Genomic DNA, 18,863 nt, shown 5'->3' with positions numbered 1-18,863 from the left:
GGCTGTAATCCAGGGAACGGGGTCCACATGTGATGTATCCAGTGATGTCCGGAGGGTGCTCACAGGTAACTTTGCAAAATGTGGTGCATATTGGTGGAACGGTGTGGGATTGTATAAGGAGAAAACAAACTAACAGATTTTCCATTTTATAGATATATAGCTAGATAGATAGCAAGATAATAGGTGCACTGAGATACTTTTGTTTCATATTTCCAATTTTTCAAAATCACGTGTTATTTTTTACTACTCCATCTGTGGATTTATTCCTATTTCAGATATCTCCATTGTCTGCACATAACTAAGCATTCAGCCCCTAGAACTAACCTGTTGGGAAAAACAGCACTGTTCACTGACATCAATTAAATTAGAGAATGTTGCTTCAATCAATTTGACACATCAAAGCTCAGAAACAATGACATCAAAACAATGCTAAACTCCCCCGTTGCCACTAAAAGACTAAACCATGGATGTGAACGTTTTAATCTATAAAACACTCCTAGCCATGGATGCTTAAACTAAGATTTTCTCCCCAATCTACCCCTTCAATTTCCCTAACTACAAACCTTGCTTTCCACAATTCTTTCTATCAATTCTTTCCTCAATTCTTCTGCTATCCAGGAATGGTGTGCCGCCAACGACCTCTCCCTTAATGCCAGTAAGACTGAGATTCTACTTATCGGCACACCCACTCCCTCCTTCCCTGCAGCTCTCTGGCCGGCCTCCCTTGGCCCTCTTCCTGCTCCTACCTGCAAGGCAAAAAACCTCGGGGTCACCTTCGACTCCACACTCTCTTTCTCTCCTCATATATCTGACATCTCTAAGAAGTCACACTACCAGCTACACCTCCTCAGAGGTATCCTTCCTTTCCTCTCCTTCCCCCAGAATCTCACTGTCTCCAGAGCCCTGGTCCTCTCGAAGCTGGACTACTGTAACAGCCTCTATCTAAATCTTCCTGCCTCTACTCTCCGCCCTTTGCAACTCATCCAGAACAGGACTGCGAGACTTGTCCTTGGCCTCAAGCCCAGGGACCGTATCTCTCCAGGACTGAAATCACTACACTGGCTCCCACTGGCTTCGAGGATTAAGTTCAAAACCCTCTGCATTGTCCGCAAGGCCTTCTGGGGCCTTGGGCCAAAACACCTTCAACTCTCTCTTCCTAAATATCTTCCTTCTCGAGCTCTTCGCTCATCCGCCTCCAACTACCTCAGGGTCAGCCGCTTCTCCAAGCAATGAGCTGGGGGTAGATCTCTCTCCCCAGCAGGGGCCTCCCCCTGGAACAGCCTTCCTGCCTCCCTGAAACTTGAGGAGAACCATCTCCGGTTCCGGAAGCACCTCAAAACCTTCCTCTTTGCCTCCGCTTTCTCTCCCTCTCTCCCCTGCTAAAACCACTGAACCTGCACTGAATCTGCAACTGAATCTGCAGTGGCCCAGCCACTCTTCCCTGCACTGCCTACCTACACTACGGGACTGTCTCTGTATCCTACAGCCCCTTCTCCCGGCACTTACCTTGCACTTGCCACCAGCTGGCCCTATTATTTATCTTGTATTCTACTAACCATGTACTGCACTTTCCTTGCACTTGCCACCAGCTGGCCCTATTATTTATCTTGTATTCTACTAACCACGTACTGCACTTTCCCCTCTCCCCTTCCCCTTGCACTTTTCCCACTCCCCTCTACCCTTGCGCGATCTGAATGACACCTGGCCTAGTAGGATCGTTGTCTGTCTCCTCTTGTTTCCCCCCCGCCTCGTCGCGCCTTGAAACACTTGTGTATAGGCGCGTTACAAATGCCATATCATATCATATCATATCATTAACGAGAAATCCCACCATGCTTCTTCCCTGCCCAAAGTCACCCCAGGGTAACCTGCAGGTGGGGGCACAGAGGAGGGAGTCTAGGCTGCTCCATTCCTTTGAGTCTCAGCCATAAGCTCACCCTCTCCCCCGGCTCCTTCCATGCACAAAGACTCCCCAAGGTAACCTGATGGTTGGGGGGCAGGGAGGAGTGAGATTAGGCTGCATCCATACCTTTGAATCTCTGTTCTTAGTCCCCCATGCTCCATTCCAATCCCTGCCTAAAGTCTCCCCAAGGTAACCTGATGGTTGGCGGGCAGGGAGGAGTGAGATTAGGCTGCATCCATACCTTTGAATCTCTGTTCTTAGTCCCCCATGCTCCATCTCAATCCCTGCCTAAAGTCTCCCCAAGTTAACCTGATGATGCGGTGGGGAAGTGAGAGACTAGGCTGTGTAGATCCCTTCAAGTCTCTGTTCTAAAATCCCCCCATGCTCCTTCCCTGGCCAAAGTCACCCCAGGGTAACCTGCAGGTGGGGGCACAGAGGAGGGAGACTAGGCTGCCCCATTCTTTTGAGTGTCTGCCGTAAGCTCACGTTCCGCCACCCTCCCCGCCCCACCCCCCCACCCCCACCCTTCCCCTGCTCCTTCTATACACAAAGTCTCCCCAGGGTAACCTGATGATACGGTGGGGAAGTGAGAGACTAGGCTGTATTGATCCCTGTGAGTCTCTGTTCTAAAATCCCCTCATGTTCCTGCCCTGCCCAGAGATTCCCCAGGGTAGCCTGAGGATGGGGCCAGGAGGTGGGAGACTGGCCTGACGTCATCCCCTCAAGTCTCTGTCCTCATAATCGCCACAAACATACATACAAAGAAAAAAGAGGAACAACTGCTTTTGCCAGCAAGAGTATGGTGTGTATTTTTTGTTTTATGAAACGTAAAGCCAATAGATTTCCAACGTTCGCTTCCACACTGTTTCTTTAACCTGCTTCTTGTGCCTGAAATTAAAACTGTCTCCTTCACTTTTTCCAGCGCGCCATTGACGTGAGACATACGTCTGTGGAAGAATGTGCAGAACTGCAGGGTCTGACAAAAACTGAGTATTGCAGAGAAGGCTTCTTGACTCACTTGAACAGAACATTCAAAAGTTTCCAGCTCCGCAAGAATAATAATTAAGCAATGCTTTCTAAACGCAATGTAGTACCAAAACATTGAGCGCCCGCTTCGCTGGACGTATGTGGAACATTCCAAGCATTATCATTACGCAGACATGAGCTGCAAGTCTGCACGGCGTTGACGTTTTTGCACACAACAGGGTAAAATGAGTCTGGAAAACAACTCAGAAATAAAAAATATGATCATAAACCGTCCACGGTTGCCAAATGGGGAACTGGGAAATAAAGGAATGATTCCGAAACCAGCTGAGAGAGACGTTGGTATATTTATCGAGTGCAAATGAAGCTTGCACTGCCGCCGGGCTGTCTGTTGCCTGGCCCTTTCCGTTCAACATTTTAGCAACTTTCTCCACACGTGGTATGACATTATCCTGAATTACCGCGGCCATGTCCCCTGGATTTGTTAAATGTTGCCAGCAATGTTTTTATGCTACTTAAGCTTGCACAAAAACAAAACAAAACCTCAAAAGAATGTCCTTGGATGAAACCATGTCCACGGGACTCAAATATGAGGGGGGCTTCGCGCCTGTGTTGTTGTGCTAGGAAAAAAAATGGAATTTGTGCTTTTAGATGTTTGTTGCTTTCCTTTTGTTGCCATGGAGTTCCGTCTTTGTTTCCATCTTTCTAACTTTCTTTTCCAGACGTTACACCACCAACGCATATTCCAGAGCAGGGAATCCAGCTGCTTTTGGCCAGCAGGGAAATAACTTTGCCTGCAAACAGGAGAAGCCGGGAACCACCGTTCTTTGTTATTAGGTTTTTAGATATTAACATCAAGCGACGATCATCCCAGACCAATGCCTGTAATAACAGCATAGATCCTGTGCGTTGGTCAGCCATGTCTTTGCTCCTACACTATAATTACTTTGTGGGTCATTACAAGTGTGCTGGTCCGGAAATAAAGTGCCAGTAATTCCGTTTACAAACACTATTTCCAGACCGTAGCATTCTGAGTCGTGTTGCCGGTAATGCAGATGCCGGGAACACGGCACACTGTGTCACAGTGCTGGCAGCACAGGCAACGTTAGTTGCGGCACCTTCAAATGCACCAAATAATCACAGAAACAGCACAAAAGGCCCCCACCACACCAGAAACACTTCCTAACACAACTGTGCTGCCCTCATTGTAGCAGCAGTGGACATGGAGGTGCTGCATGCTGGAGTGCAGCTGCATGAACTGGAGCTACATCCGTGGCAACAGGAGGTCAAGGAGTGGAAGAGGAGAAACTAACTGCTGAGAAGAACCCAAGTTACTGTGATGAGGCCTACAGAGGTTTAAAACAATGTAGAGACTGAGGAGGGGTCTGAACCAGAAATGTAAGAGCTGTGGAGAGGTCTAGAGAATATGAAGGACCATGTAGCATAGGAAGACAGTAAAGAATGAGAAAGATAGTGGAAAGGTCTGGACAGGAAACTGAATGGCTGCAGAAAGGGCTGAACTGTGAATATTTCCTGGATGAAGTTTCTCAGGCATTGTTGATTAGAATTGTGGATTGTTGTGTTGATCAGGATTTGGAGCATTTTTTTTAAATTAGATTAGGGTTAGTCAGATGAGGAGGAGAAGGAAGAGAAGGAGGATAATGAGGATGGATGCATGCAAGTGGTGATGCAGAGGCATGCTGTGATACCCTGCACAAGATCAACACCCTGGGCCCTGACAGACGGTCAGATACACACCTTGTACCGCCTAGACAGGGAAACTATCCTGGAACTGGTGGACCTCACGCAAGGTGACATTGTTAGAAGTATTGGCATCCGAACAGCCATACCACGCCTGATGAAGCTAGTGTCAGTCCTGCACTACTTCTCCACAGGCACGTTCCAGCACTCTGTGAGCCAGCTGCATTGCATATCTGAGCCTGCATTCTCCAGAGTGCTGGTGCAAGTTCTGCACCATGTGAGCCAGCACATTGCCCTCCCAACCACCCAGGCACAGGTAAACACCACCAAGGCCCACTTCCATGCAACTGCGAGCATGCCCAATGTGTTGGCAGCATTGGACTGCACACATGTAGAGTTGGTGGCCCACCCTGCCACAGAGGAGGCGTACAGAAACCGTAAGCAGTACCATTCACTCAATGTCCAGATGACCTATGATGTCAACTTCACCATCATGCACTGCTGTGCCTGCTTCCTAGTATCAACCCACGACTCCATGGTCCTGGGGAACAGCTCCCTGCGGGCATACATGGCGCATTATGAGGGACAAAGGACATGGACATTGGGTAAGTAAATGTACAACCACACACACTGCTCCATGGGACACATGCCAAGGTGGGGGGGTACTAATGCATGTCACACAGCCACCCTGCAAATGCAGGACCAAAAATGATATGCCTGATTAAGTGCCCTTGACTGACATGAACAACACAAGACATGAGTGGTTATCATTGTTATGCCACCAATTCAAGTGCACATGTACACTGTCCCACCTAGGCCCATGTAACACATGCCCTGCTGAGACATGGTGCATGCATGCAAACACGACAACTGGAATCCACAGTCACAGGCAACACCACTGCCATGCACCATCACACAGATACATCAAATTTCAATGTCAATGTGAACGCCAATGGTCCTCATATATGGCACAGTTATCACTAGCGTAGACACATGGTGCTCAGGTGGTCCTGCAATGAGAGTAATGCAGGGGTGGGATTTCAGTGGGAATGGAAGGGAGATGGGCAACCCGTCCATGCTGTGCCATGAACAGGTTCAGTGCGTCCAAAGTGGGAATTAGCCTTCCAGGCCATACGTGCATATGAGCCGTCACATGCCCGTACATTCAAGTCAATTAATATCCAGTCCACATTGAGTCGCAGCTGTGGCAGGGCACATCAACATCCACCCCAGACAATGGCAACATGCAGGTATATGTGTGACTCCCACTAGGGCCAGTCAGTGGCTAGTCCTGTCCTACCCCCAGCAACCCATCCCAGGGACCCAAACCCTGCACAGACAGCATGTCCTGCAGTGGCTACCCCAGGGTCCAGCAGGGTGCCTGATGCTCAGCCAGCCCACAACAACAGATGCATGACGTAGACCACAGCACGCACACGCAAAGACAGTAATTGTGAAATGCACTGACCTGCCCCTTGCAGGTGATTTTGGATATCCACTACTTATGATATGTCATGATAGGTTATTTATAATGTGCTTACTACCCAGAGGTTTCTAAGCGCGGACGCGGGGATCAAACCTGTTTTCCAAGGCGAGCACGTTGCCCCTGAGCTATCCTTCCATGGTTGAAGACCCCTCTGAGAGATCCCTAAATGCAGGACGAGGTAGCCTACAATTGTGCACATGTTCGAACCAGGACAACTTTTGAGCAGACCTTCAGGCTAATCAAGGTACGTTTCCGAAGCCTACACCGGCCTGTACAGGCCAGAGACAGTGAGGAAGATAGTCCTGGCTTGTGCAATGTTGCACAACAAATGCATTAGATGCAACATACCTCTGCCCCCAGATAGGGGATAATGAAACACCAAAGGAAATCATCACGTTTGAAAAATGCATTATGAAGGAGTTGGGTAAAATGCAAGGAGATACCAAGTATCTCAAGCACAACTTGTCCAAGGCAGAACAGAGGGCACTAACCAAGCTCTCCAAAATGCCAAACATTGTGATCAAACCGGCTGATAAAGGCGGAGGAATTGTGATTATGACCAATGATCAATATTGCACCATGGTTAACAAATTGCTTCAAGACCATGAAAGTTACAAGAAAATAAAAAAAGACCCAACAAGTGAAATTAAATCTGAGATAGCAGACATGGCCCAATATGCATATGATAGGCAATGGATCAGTGATAAAGAACTCAAATTTCTAACCACGAGCCAGGGCCAGACCCACTCTATATACGTCTTACCCAAAATCCATAAAAATTTGGTTACCCCACCAGGCAGACCTATTGTGTCTGGCTGTGGGTCAGTTTTGGAACCAGTGTGCAAATTCATTGATGTCTTTCTAAAACCTCTAAGCATTAAAACAGGAACCTATTTACGAGACACCATACACACTATTCAAGTTTTTGAAAAACTTCCCTTTGATCCTCGGACACAAAGACTTGTGACAATGGATATCAAATCACTAATCACTGTACACAAGTATTCCCCAAGATCAGGCCATTGAGGGTATACATCAAATACTTACTCATCATGATCAACAACGCAGAGTACCCCAGAATTTCATTCTGGAACTCATGACTTTAGCTATATGCAAAAACTTCTTTGAATTTGACGGGCAATTCTATATGCAGACCAAAGGAACAGCGATGGGCGCAATCTTTGCTCCTGCAATATTGTTCATGTTCAACTTTGAGTCAAACCACATTTTATGTGACAAGAACCCCTATCAATCCTGCATTTCATATTGGAAACTATATATTGATGACATTGTTTTCATTTGGAATGGCCCTGAAACAGAACTCAACCTTTTCCTTAACTGGCTAAACAATGTTGATAAAAACATCCAGTTCACCATGGAAAACAGCAACCAGGAAATCTGCTTCCTTGATCTTAAAATCAGGCACGAAGATGGTATCTTGAAATGCAGTGTGTACCGGAAGACTACTGCACGGAACACCCTTCTGCACTTCTCAAGTAATCACCCACGCCACCTGCGTGAAAATTTACCATATGGCCAGTTCCTCAGAATAAGGAGGAATTGTACCAACCTTGCAGACTTTTACCAACAATCTGAGGACCTTACAAACCGTCTGCTAGACAGAGGCTACCCAAAAAACTGATTTCAAACTCAAAGAAACAAGCTAGATTAACAGATAGAGACACTCTTCTATCCAATAACACCACTCGGGAACACCCTGACTCTGACAAAATAACTTGTGTGATCACACACGGCCTCCACACCTTTCGGATTAAGAAATTAATTCACAAATATTGGCCCATTGTAAGACTAAGCCTGCCAGACTCCCCAATGCCACGGTTTGCTTTTAAAAGGGCAAAAAACATACGTGACACTCTGGTACACTCGAAATTTAAAAAACCAGCACCCAGAACTGGACTTTGGGACCTTAGAACGACCACTGGACACTTTCCGTGTGGCTTGTGCTCAGTGTGCCAATTCACTTGTAAAATTAAAAATGTTGATATTGGAACTAAGACCTGGCACCTAAACTTCATGACAAACTGCAAGACAAAACAAGCTATCTATTGCATCAAATGCCCCTGTGGCCTCAGGTATATAGGCCAGACAAGCAGATCAGTGAACACCAGAATTTCTGAGCATCGATCCCGCATTAGATGCAAAAACACATCAGCACCTCTTGTGAACCACCTTTTAGAAAAACAGCACGCCCCTAATGACATCAAGTGGTGGATTTTTGATGTAGTCAAGGGATCTGCTAACATACCACGTAGTCTCCAGCAAAAGGAAGCAAAGTGGATCCACAGACTTTCTAGTCACGAGAATGGTTTAAATGAAGAATATGTTCCTTTAATTTAAAGCATCACGAATGAGCATACCTCTTTCAACCTCACGGTCAGGGACATATGCATGTCCTAAGTGGTTCTCTTGTATTTATCCAAATGGCCTCTTCAAGCACATTCTGTACCCCCTCAAGTATCCAGGACCCCCTTCTCTGACAGTTAGGGGAGTGACCAGTGCCCTGGTTGATGCTTTCCAGCTGCTTTCTTTGCTGCCGGGTGAGAAGCAATTATCTAATACATGTTTCCCTTTTATTGTGAATGAACGCCGTGTTCGATGTCAACAATATAATTGACATCCCATGACTCACAGTCACGCGGCCTGATGCCTAACATTGTACACGTAGACCACACTAATTCCCTGGCATCAATACTGACATCTGCACCCGCTGTGACAGCACATTACACTCTCACTATGGTTGCCGTTCGAATTCTAATGCTGGAGGGACAGCACTGCACTGACTGACTGACAGCCTTAGCGCACCAATCGCATTGCGCCTTTACTCCACCCATCAGGAAGGGTTTTCCAGGACCGGACCTAGCCAATCAAGCTCCTGGATGACAAGCCACACCCGCAGTAGAAACAGCGGCTTTGTTTGCTCGTCAGTTATGACTCAGCATTCAGTCAGCTGAGACAGTCAGATCCGCGCGCACTTGCGGCTACAGCCACGGCATTTCCACTGCAACGGGACATTCCACGAACCATTCAAAATCAAGGTACCAAATGGACCGCATTCCTCCATGACTCTCCTACTGCTAGAAACCAGCACTAAGCCGTCTCTTGTGTAGTTTCTAAATACAGAAAAACGTAACTTCAAAATAACGTAACTCTCACTGATTCTGTTTCTCTTCCTTTTTCTGTTTTGGGCTCCTCTAGTTTGTGTAGTACCACAATTACAATTGAACCTCACGCCCTACACATGGAGCAAGAGTCACCTAGACACGATTCTTACCCATAAGAGGTATGTGAAAACTATTTCATTTATCTCTCTCCAGCATTCTAATTCAAGCACATATGAGTTGCCAGAGAGACAGACCCATTGGTTTCTTGTTCTTGTCTCTCTTTCTACCCTGCCACAGCAATTGCACCCACAACAGTGGGTGGCTGCGCCCTGGGGTCCTCGTGTTCCACGCTGCGTCCCTCTTGTCTGTGGAAGACCGCAATCCCAGCCCAAGTGGGCTTTCTTGATTCAGTCCATGCCCAGAATCAGGGTAAGGACTATGCTCCCACTAGGTGTTTTAATTGTTGTTGCAAAATTATTAAGTAAATAATTTTCATTTGGATTTAGTCCTATGCCACAAAAGCTGAAAACATTCCTTAAAATAAAATCTGTTTTGTGATACTCCTCCTTTTTTTGTCTGCCTTCACAAAGGGACAAGTTTGACTTCCCCTTTTCTTCATGTTCTCGCCCTGAGGAAGGCTCCATTCTAAATGCACATGCTCAGCAGGGGGCAGATCCGAAACGTGATATGGATGTTTGAACTTTCTTCCTTGACTGGAAAACTCAATTTTGGAACTTAATTTGAAGTCCGATTCCAAACTAGTGTTGAAACATTGCTCATGCACAAACAATTTTGTGCCTTTGTTCAGGGGTTTTCCCTCTCATCAAACACCAACACGTCGGCAGACCTGCATCCATTTATTTACTAAAGCAGCGGCACCTGTATATTGAAATTTGGGCCACTGTAAGTTTCCCTCTAGGTGAGGGTATTTGGCCTCTCTTTGTTTGCTTTGTCATTATATATGATTTTGTATTTACAACACGTACTGGCTCACTCACTGTTTGCATTCACCCACTTGCAAAAATTGTACCAATTTGTTTCTCTGCTAAACCTCCTTTTAATTTGTATTTTTACCTTTAATTGACTATTTCAAACTGCACTTCCAATCCTTTGTATTTAATAACCCATTTTTGTTGATAATGCAAAATAAATTATCTTGTTAAAACAAGGAATGTTTTCAGAGCATAAATACTGTGGCAAAATAACATTTGTGATTTCCTTGCTTTAGGTTACACTATAATATTAACGTTGGCTGAACAAACCTTTAGAAAAAAACTTTCTTCATTTCAGCAGAGTGGATATTTTTTGGCATATAGATATTTCTCATATTAGTCCCAATCCACTTCATGCTTTAAGGGACGACCTCGATCTATCTTCTGTATGAGAACCGAGATAGGGACATGACACCACCAGAAGGTGAAGATGATGAAGATTGGGAGGCAGTTCCAGCCAGGCACTGGCGCATGTGCATGGATGCCAGGGATGGGCTTATAGACAGGAACTTGTCGGGGGGAAATTCTCCCGGGGTCGGCTGGGCCGTCCGCGGACCTCCGGGCAGGGAGGCCCCAACTCCTCCCGTGTATCCCAAAAATGAGTATGAGGCACACGCAAGAAGCAAGGTGATTCTGCTGTTTATTAAACAAAACGGCAGGGATGGGTCAAGGATCGTACGCGTCCGTCCTGACACTCTCTCTCCATTCGTGGGGCTCGCAGGCCCTTTTTACCTCAGTATGACGCACTACTTGCGTCACCTGGGAAAGTTATCAAAAAACCTATCGCCACTCTGGATTGGTTCGTCGAGTGGTAGGGTTAGTATAGCGTACGTATAGAGAACGCTGTTAGTGGTTGAGGGTCAGTCAGGTGGTATACTTGGGTTGTCCCTTCAATTAGATACATGAAAATTGTTACATGAAGACCCCTGAGGATTGGCTAATGTTAATGGCGTCAGTGATAAGAGCCCCATGTTCTGATTGGTCCACTCGCGAGCCCCCCAGTCTGGGACCATCGCCGTTCCCAGCTCGCGGTGCACCTGCCATTTGCAACAATGTATGACTATGGGTATGTGCAGACAATGCGAGGATTTGTTCATATGCTGGAGGGCAGACTACTCCCGCCGTGGCAGATGTCCATTGAGTCGCTTAATTGTTGCTGCCTGCGTCTCAAAACGTGGGATCCAGGCGCCTCCTTCCTCCTGGGCCTGGCACCCTGTCAGGTTCGGCTTGGTCACGTGAGGAGAGACCGTGGTTGAGGCAGAATTCTGCACATTTAATATTGCTTTTTCCACTGTGTGTCTGGCTCAGTTTGCAGGTGTGACCTTGGCTTCGGCTTGTGGCATGCGAGTTTGCAACATTGTGCCCTTGACTGTCTGTTCTCGCCGGGCTCATTCTGCAGGGTCAGCAATTGTACTCTTGCTCGTTCAATGTTCATGGAGGCTCTTGCTTGCGGCCTACTTGGGCCTGGTGCATAGGTGGGGATGTTTGATGCACGGCGCTTTAGGTTATGGTATCATATTGCTTTATCCCCGGTATCATGTCTTCGTTATATTTCTCATTATAATGCATGGGTTAGGAGAAGCGTCAGCAAGCATTTTAGATGAGTTCGTTGTGCGTCTTGCGTTTCTGCATTTTGAAAAACCTATGTGAAAAATAATAAAGATGCGCGTCAGTGGGTGGGTCCGTCACCTACGTCATAACACTGAATATGTTCTTCGTGTGGATTCGTGTGGGAGTGTCCAGTGTGCGTGTTTGCACGGGTGTGCTGACCGTTGGCTAGGTCGTCATGGCATCTCTAACGATGTGTTCGTTTACTGTTGAATGGTTCAGTCGAGTTCATCCATGCCGCAGGTGTCGGCATGGGCAGGGCAGGCTGGTGGGCAGGCTGGTGGGCACATCCGTATGTTCCTGTACCAGGGTATTTGGTCGTCTGGTAGATGGGCAAACTCCTCTCGTGGCGGGTGTCTGGGCCGCGATCCTCTAGGCCAGGGGCGTGAGGGGATTGGTGGGAGCCTTTTGTTCCATTCTCCCACTTCAAACTCATTCACAACTTCTTTTGACTCCCCCTCCACTATGCACGACCCATGACCCTCACTACATGTGATGTGCACAACCAATAAATCTGACCACACCAGTAAGGAATGTCCAGTCATTGATGTACATGCTTCCCAAGGTGTATTATTCAAGTTGAACTATGTACAACCAACACCCAGTGCTCCTCTCCCCACACATGTAAAAAACAAAGTGGCATCAATGGTGTGCATCATAGTCATCTCCTGTGCTTTTTACCATCACAGGCTTTGGCATGTGCCGGTGAGACCGAAAGCCGCTTTGAGCGGTGCTTTTGGCTGCCCTGGTGGGAGCTTGCCAGTGTGTTGACCTGAAGGGGGTTCTGATCCCTGGACACCGTTGTGATCCAGGGTTGCATGCAGGGAGTGTGTCAGAGACTCTATGAGTGCAGACACCCCCTCATTTCCCTCCCAGACTCTTTGTGCTAAGACCACTGGGGTGGAGGATGTGCAGCCCAGTGCACAGACACAGAGCCGACTGCTGGCCTGCAGGCATCCCCGCATCATGCAGGACCATGTCTGCATCTCATCGTGCCTGCTCTCAATCCCGCGGATGCGTGCATTCACATCCCTGATTTTGTGCATGGGGGGGGATCTGCAGGTTTGAGGGACTGAAGCTTGGCCTGTGGTATGGGGTTTTGGTCCAGGGAGCAATCCGTCCTTTCACTTACTTCCAACACCCTATCATTGTCAGTGGATGTGCCAAGATGGGACGGTGACTGGTGTTGGGTTGGCACATTGACCTGACACGGTGGTAGGCCAGATGGCATGGGCACAGGGCCCAGTGGCTGTGCTGCAGGGGAGATGGTTGGGGCACAGGGCCTGATGACTGTGATGTGGTGGTGAATGCTGTTGTTGCCTACCTCTGTGTGTTTGGCCTGGCAGTGGAGGGTTCCAGCATGGTCACTGTCAGAGGATGTGCCTGACAGGATGAGATGGGCATGCAGTTATTCACCTGTGTATCACCTCAACGGACTTGCATTACATAGATACAACATTCTGTATGAGCTGGCATGATATGATGTCTGTTTGTCAGGACTGCTCTGATGTGTGCGTGCATATGTGTGTGGTATGAGTGCACATTGGTCGTAGTCCTGTCACGCTGGTTTGTGCTGATGTGTGCATCATGTATATGCTAATTGTCATGTTGTTCCTTTGCACACATGACTAGTAACCATGTGCCCATTTGCGTGTGTCTCGCACCTTGAAACACTTGTGTTTAGGCGCTTTATAAATGCCATATCATATCATATCATATGCATTTTGGGTGTGATGTTTGTGCATGTCTTAGCCTGGCCCATGCCTCTGGCATCTGCCTGTGCATGGCTCATAATGATCTTGTAGTTATATATCGTTCACATAAACTTGGACATATCCGCATGATGTGTGTTGTGTATTTCACAATCATCTCATGTTTCACATTTTGATGTGGATTGCTGTACTCATCGCCCTGTGTTGCATCCCTGCTCCAGCCTCTGCTGCTTCTACTCCCTCAATCCCTTCCATGTGCAGCACTGTGCTGAAATTTTCCTCCAACAGCATACATTTCCGTGGGGAAGCCATCCCGCCTCCAGTGGCAAGGCATTCCCTCTGATGTGCAGAGAGTAGATTCTGCACTCGGAGGCGAAGGTCATGCCACCTTTTGTGGCAGTCTTTTGGGTGCGGGGGACAGGGCCCACTGCTGTGACCTTCTGGGCCACCTCCTCCCATATTGCTGTCTTGCGGCACTGGCTGGTACGCGGATTGTTGCTTCCAAATAGTTTCTCTGCATTGGCCACAATATTGTCATTTAATGTGGTAAATTCAGGCTCCATGTACCACGGCTTACGTTAACCAACCTCAGAGATAAGAGATTTGGATGTGCCTGCCATGTTGCCGGTGTTTCCGTGACTGGATGTCTACAGGAAGTGCCTGATTTTATATGGCTTGCTTTTTTCAAAATGGCTGCTGGCGAGCTTCCAGTTCCTGCGACGACACTGTTTCAGGTCCACTCATTCCATTGCCAGTTTCTGGCTTTCAGTTATCCCATTGCTGGTGTTTCTTCTGTGAGTGTGCATACCGGAATCGGTGTTACCAGCATTTATCTCATGGAAACACCAGCATTTACTGGTTTTGCCAGTGACACTGATTCTGGCAATGCAGGTTGCATGCTCCGGCAAGGTTGTGATATGCCGGTGATTCCATCACTGTGGTAGCCGGAAACGTCGCTACCGGGATGAGGGAATCTCCGGCGGATTCGTAATGAGGGCCTTTGACTTGACAGAACGCCATTTTATACTTGAAGGGATGTTTACTATTCAAAAAAGCTATTAATTTCAAAGAGATGTGTTTATTCTAATAACAAAGTGGAAAGAGGGAAGGAAGTGGACCACAGTTGCCAGCCTCCCACTTCATCATTTTAGATCAAAAGTAGGAGGACGGCCTGAAATCAGGCTAGGGCCAGCTCTTTCATAAAACCTTAGATCAACCTGTTGCTATAAACAATTCTCAGACAACTGGCAGGGCAGGCATCAGGGAAGCAAATAATTACTGTAGACATTATAGTAAAGTCCATAGGCAGTAACGTGACAGAGTGCCAAGGCAAGAGGGGACATTTTAGGCCACATTTTTGCATGGGTCCATTGGAGTGAAACTTTGGCATGGCAACATCCACTTACAGCTGCTTACATAGCAACCACACGCAATGATGGGAAAGATTGTGGGTCACATGAGGAGGTATTCTCTGCATGGAGCAAACACCCAAGGAGTGTACATGAGCATGGTACTCTCCTCCTCTGAATATCTCCAACTAGAAAAGACAGTGGTTCAGTGTGAACATCTGCTGGATCTGTTGAGCAGATAAAACAGGGATCGTGAACTTGTACCCATATATCCCATCACTGACCCTCGCGTGCAGACAATTTGCAGTATACACGGTAGAAGAAGCATCTCCAAGGCAACCAGTAAACAAAAATGCCAGCCATTTCTTATTCCATTTTGCTATTCTCGAGGACAGGCTGTGGAGGAGCTGATTTAGACCTAAGAGATTGCTTCGGTCACTGAGATCCAGCACAAAAACACAGGGTACAAGCACACCCTTCCATGATGTGGGTAAATGACAAGTGATCATATCAGCATAAACAACACAAACCATCCCACATTGGCTCGTGTAGTTTTTGAGTAAAGGTAGAGGACATACTGTGCATTGGAAAAATCTTACATTAACAATTGTACTTTACCTTCAAATGGTACCTTCATACCTTTGCTGCCAAATGCTGCTTTCATTTGCCAGTTTACTGTATTAATGTTGTAAATACTCAGTTGAACATGGTTGCATCATTAATTCTACTGTAGGGAAAACCATTTGTAGCCTTTATTAAAGAAAACATGCATTTTAAAATGTTCTTCTGTATATTTGCTGTCATACGAAAGGGAACATGCGAAAAGGTGCTACTTGAATTGCAATATTCTGTAAAGCAATAATACACAGAAGGCTTATTACAAGTCACATGAGAGATTAAGTATCTTTATGAACAGATCACATATAAGCTTGCTGTTACAAGTAAAAATGACACACAGAACATTTTCTTTGTACATGTAATATCGAAATGTTCAACTTACTTTGAACTCTGAATGGTTTGTTTGTGCAGAAATCAGTTCTTTCAGAAGACCGGAAAGCCCAGATCCATTATCCATTAGTTAGATCTACAGTTGAAAGATTTAATGGCCCATCTCAGTGTTCTGTTTCAGAATTAATAAAAATACATTGAAGTGCATGTTATGGTGTGGTTGAATCTGGTTTGAAGGGGAGATGTAATATGGTAGTCTTGTCTTGTGACTGGCCTGAAGTGCTTGCTATCAGAATGTCGATGCACGAATGCAGCTCAGGAGAATGTTGAGTGGATCTGTGTGTGAATGTTCTGAGAGTTTCAGTTGGGGGCCTGAGCTGAGATGATAGATGGCCGGTAGTGTTAATACCTATCCATAATACTGTCCTGACCATACTGACTGCAAATACCATTAGAGTAACAGGAATATGTACATACTGTACATACTGTATAATAAAGACTTACCTGGACTAAACTAGACTCCACAGCAGGTCTGTCTATGAGTGCTGGGTGCTGATGACTATAGAGCGGCTTTACAACAATTGGCGACGAGGATAATCGAACATTAAGAAAAACATGGAGAAAAGGACTGAACAGAGTGCACACTGTGAAGCTTTAGTGACAGTGATGGACTTTAAGGAGAGCTGTGGGAGGGGGAGGCAGCTGAGCGACCATGCGCTACGGCAGTGAGCCCAGGCCTGGAGCAATGTGGAGAGGCTCCTCTGAGTAAAGTCTGGCAGCACTTGATGGCAATGGCAGTTGTGCAAGGGAGCCCAGCGAGGTCCTGCTTCCCCGATGCTGCCAACAGTATGATGACGTTTATTGAATGTCACTGAGATATGGCGTTGGTTGCCTAGGAGCCAGGCTAGATTTGCGAGTGCCTTGGAGGTTGATTGATGCATCACTGTGACATTCGAGAAGGGCACCCTAACGTGTGGAGCGTCCTACCTCTGCACGTGTTTTGGACTTAAGTATTGAAAAGGGAAAGATGTAAAACACGTTTACGGCCTCCAATCGTGTGCTCACTGAGATCTTCGAGAGCTCGGATAAGAAGCGCCGTACAGCTACAGCCGCGGCATATTTATAAGCTGTTAAGGTTAGCAGTAATTAGGTGTGTTATGTATAAGTGACAATGGATAACGCTGTGCAGGTGGTTGGATTTATGAATCAAATGGACACCTAATTGTGAGTAAAGGCGGTGCATGAGGAAGATGTTTTATTTACATAGCATGTTTACATATGCGAGGGACACGGAGCATCATTTTTTTCCTCTTTTTGACGGGATGTCATTGTTATGTTGGTAAAAGCTTCATCATTTTATTTACAGAGTTTACATTTTATGGAACACTTTATTGAGAACAGTCTGATGAACAAAGACAATGTGGGTGATCAGCCGCACGGATTACAAGCAATGCTGCAAACCATTTTCAGCGTTTCCAAATTAAAATGTGTGATGTAATTTTTAGTGTGCCATGTGAAGGTATCCCAGATCTTATCACGAGGTGAAAATTAGTTTTTGGGGATGTAGGTCTACCCTTTTTATTGTTCAAGTATAATGATGATTCCAATGAAGGGGCTTACCCTTTTTAGTGTTCAAGTATAATGATGATTCAAATGAAGGTAAATATGTTTGAATTCAATATGTTTGGTGTTTTGGTGATATGACAATCCTAATGTGGGTCAGTGAAATACTGAAATGTTAAAATACATTTTAATTACAGCTATATCTAATTTTTATGAAGTGTATGGGACGTTGGCCTGTGTTTGTCTATGTGTTGTGGCCCGAAGATACATGATGGTGTAGGTTATGGTTTACAGAGTTAATGTATTGTCTAAGTCAAAATGGTAGTGGTTGATTGTTGTGAGTGGAAGAAATAAAATGAACAGAAAATTTGAGGACTAATTATATTAAGTGACTATTGTGAATGGTAATGTGAAAGTCCTATTGGGTCAACTAAAAAGAATAGTTGATGTCAGAGTTTTGTAAACATGACACTGTTTTCAACCATGCCGGGTTGTTTATGTATATTAATGATTGGGGCAGCCACACCACATTTGTTGTGGGAGTGGTTGGTGTCATGTTGAAGTGGGGACATTCAGCCAGTTTAGGTTGGATGGTGTAGCAATCAAAATGAGCTCTGCACATATTAAGTAAAGTGGGGACATTCAGCCAGTTGGGGTTGGATGGTGTTGCAATCAAAATGAGCTCTGCACATATTAAGTGAAGTGGGGACATTCAGCCAGTTGGGGTTGGATGGTGTTGCAATCAAAATGAGTTGCGCACAATTTGAGCATAGAAATGTGGCAGGAATTTGATGCCACTGAGAGTGGTATTGAAAAATGTAAATGGAATATAAAGAATTTTGAGGCTGTATATTATCACATATAATCACTTAGGTTGCAAGGGTACCCAATAGTTTTAGAACTGTTATATTTGCAAGTTGCGAAGTATGTTTTTTCAAAATGTTCTGTGCTACCAGGAGCACATTATTAGTTTTATGTGTTTTATGTGCATGGTTCTGGTAGTGTTTGGATTGTATGATGCTTGCATGGGTGTATGGGTAAGGATGTGCGTGGCGCGGTTGGGAGTGATGTGCCGTTCTGTTGTTGAGAGGTCTGGTGTCTGTATGCCGCCTCACTTCACCGCCTCACTATGTTCATGTGAACCCTGAATGTGTTTTGTGAGTGATGTGTGGTTGTCCACTGGTTTGGGTTTGAGGTTGCATGAAGTGTGGGGTGGTTGTTTTATATATTTTATGGTTACTATGCTGTGGGATGCCTGTAGGGAGTCAAGTGGGAGCGGTTTGTGGTTGAATGAGACGTGTGGGTCTAGAGAGAAAGAAGTGTGATCAATGTATAACTTCTGCAAATGTTTTCCTGGGTGTGGCAACACCTATTTTTGTTGGTTAGCTTGCTGGACTTTCACAGACTAGAGTTTCCGTTGGGTGTCGCTTAACGGATGTGGTTGCACCCGGGTCTTTTACGGGGCAATCCATGGTCCCCCTTCCTGTTCCCCACA

Source organism: Ambystoma mexicanum, chromosome 11, assembly GCF_040938575.1.
Source record: "Ambystoma mexicanum isolate Mex_15411 chromosome 11, UKY_AmexF1_1, whole genome shotgun sequence".
Taxonomy (NCBI): domain Eukaryota; kingdom Metazoa; phylum Chordata; class Amphibia; order Caudata; family Ambystomatidae; genus Ambystoma; species Ambystoma mexicanum.
The sequence above is the reverse complement of the archived record's forward strand: the minus strand, read 5'-3'. Positions refer to the sequence as shown.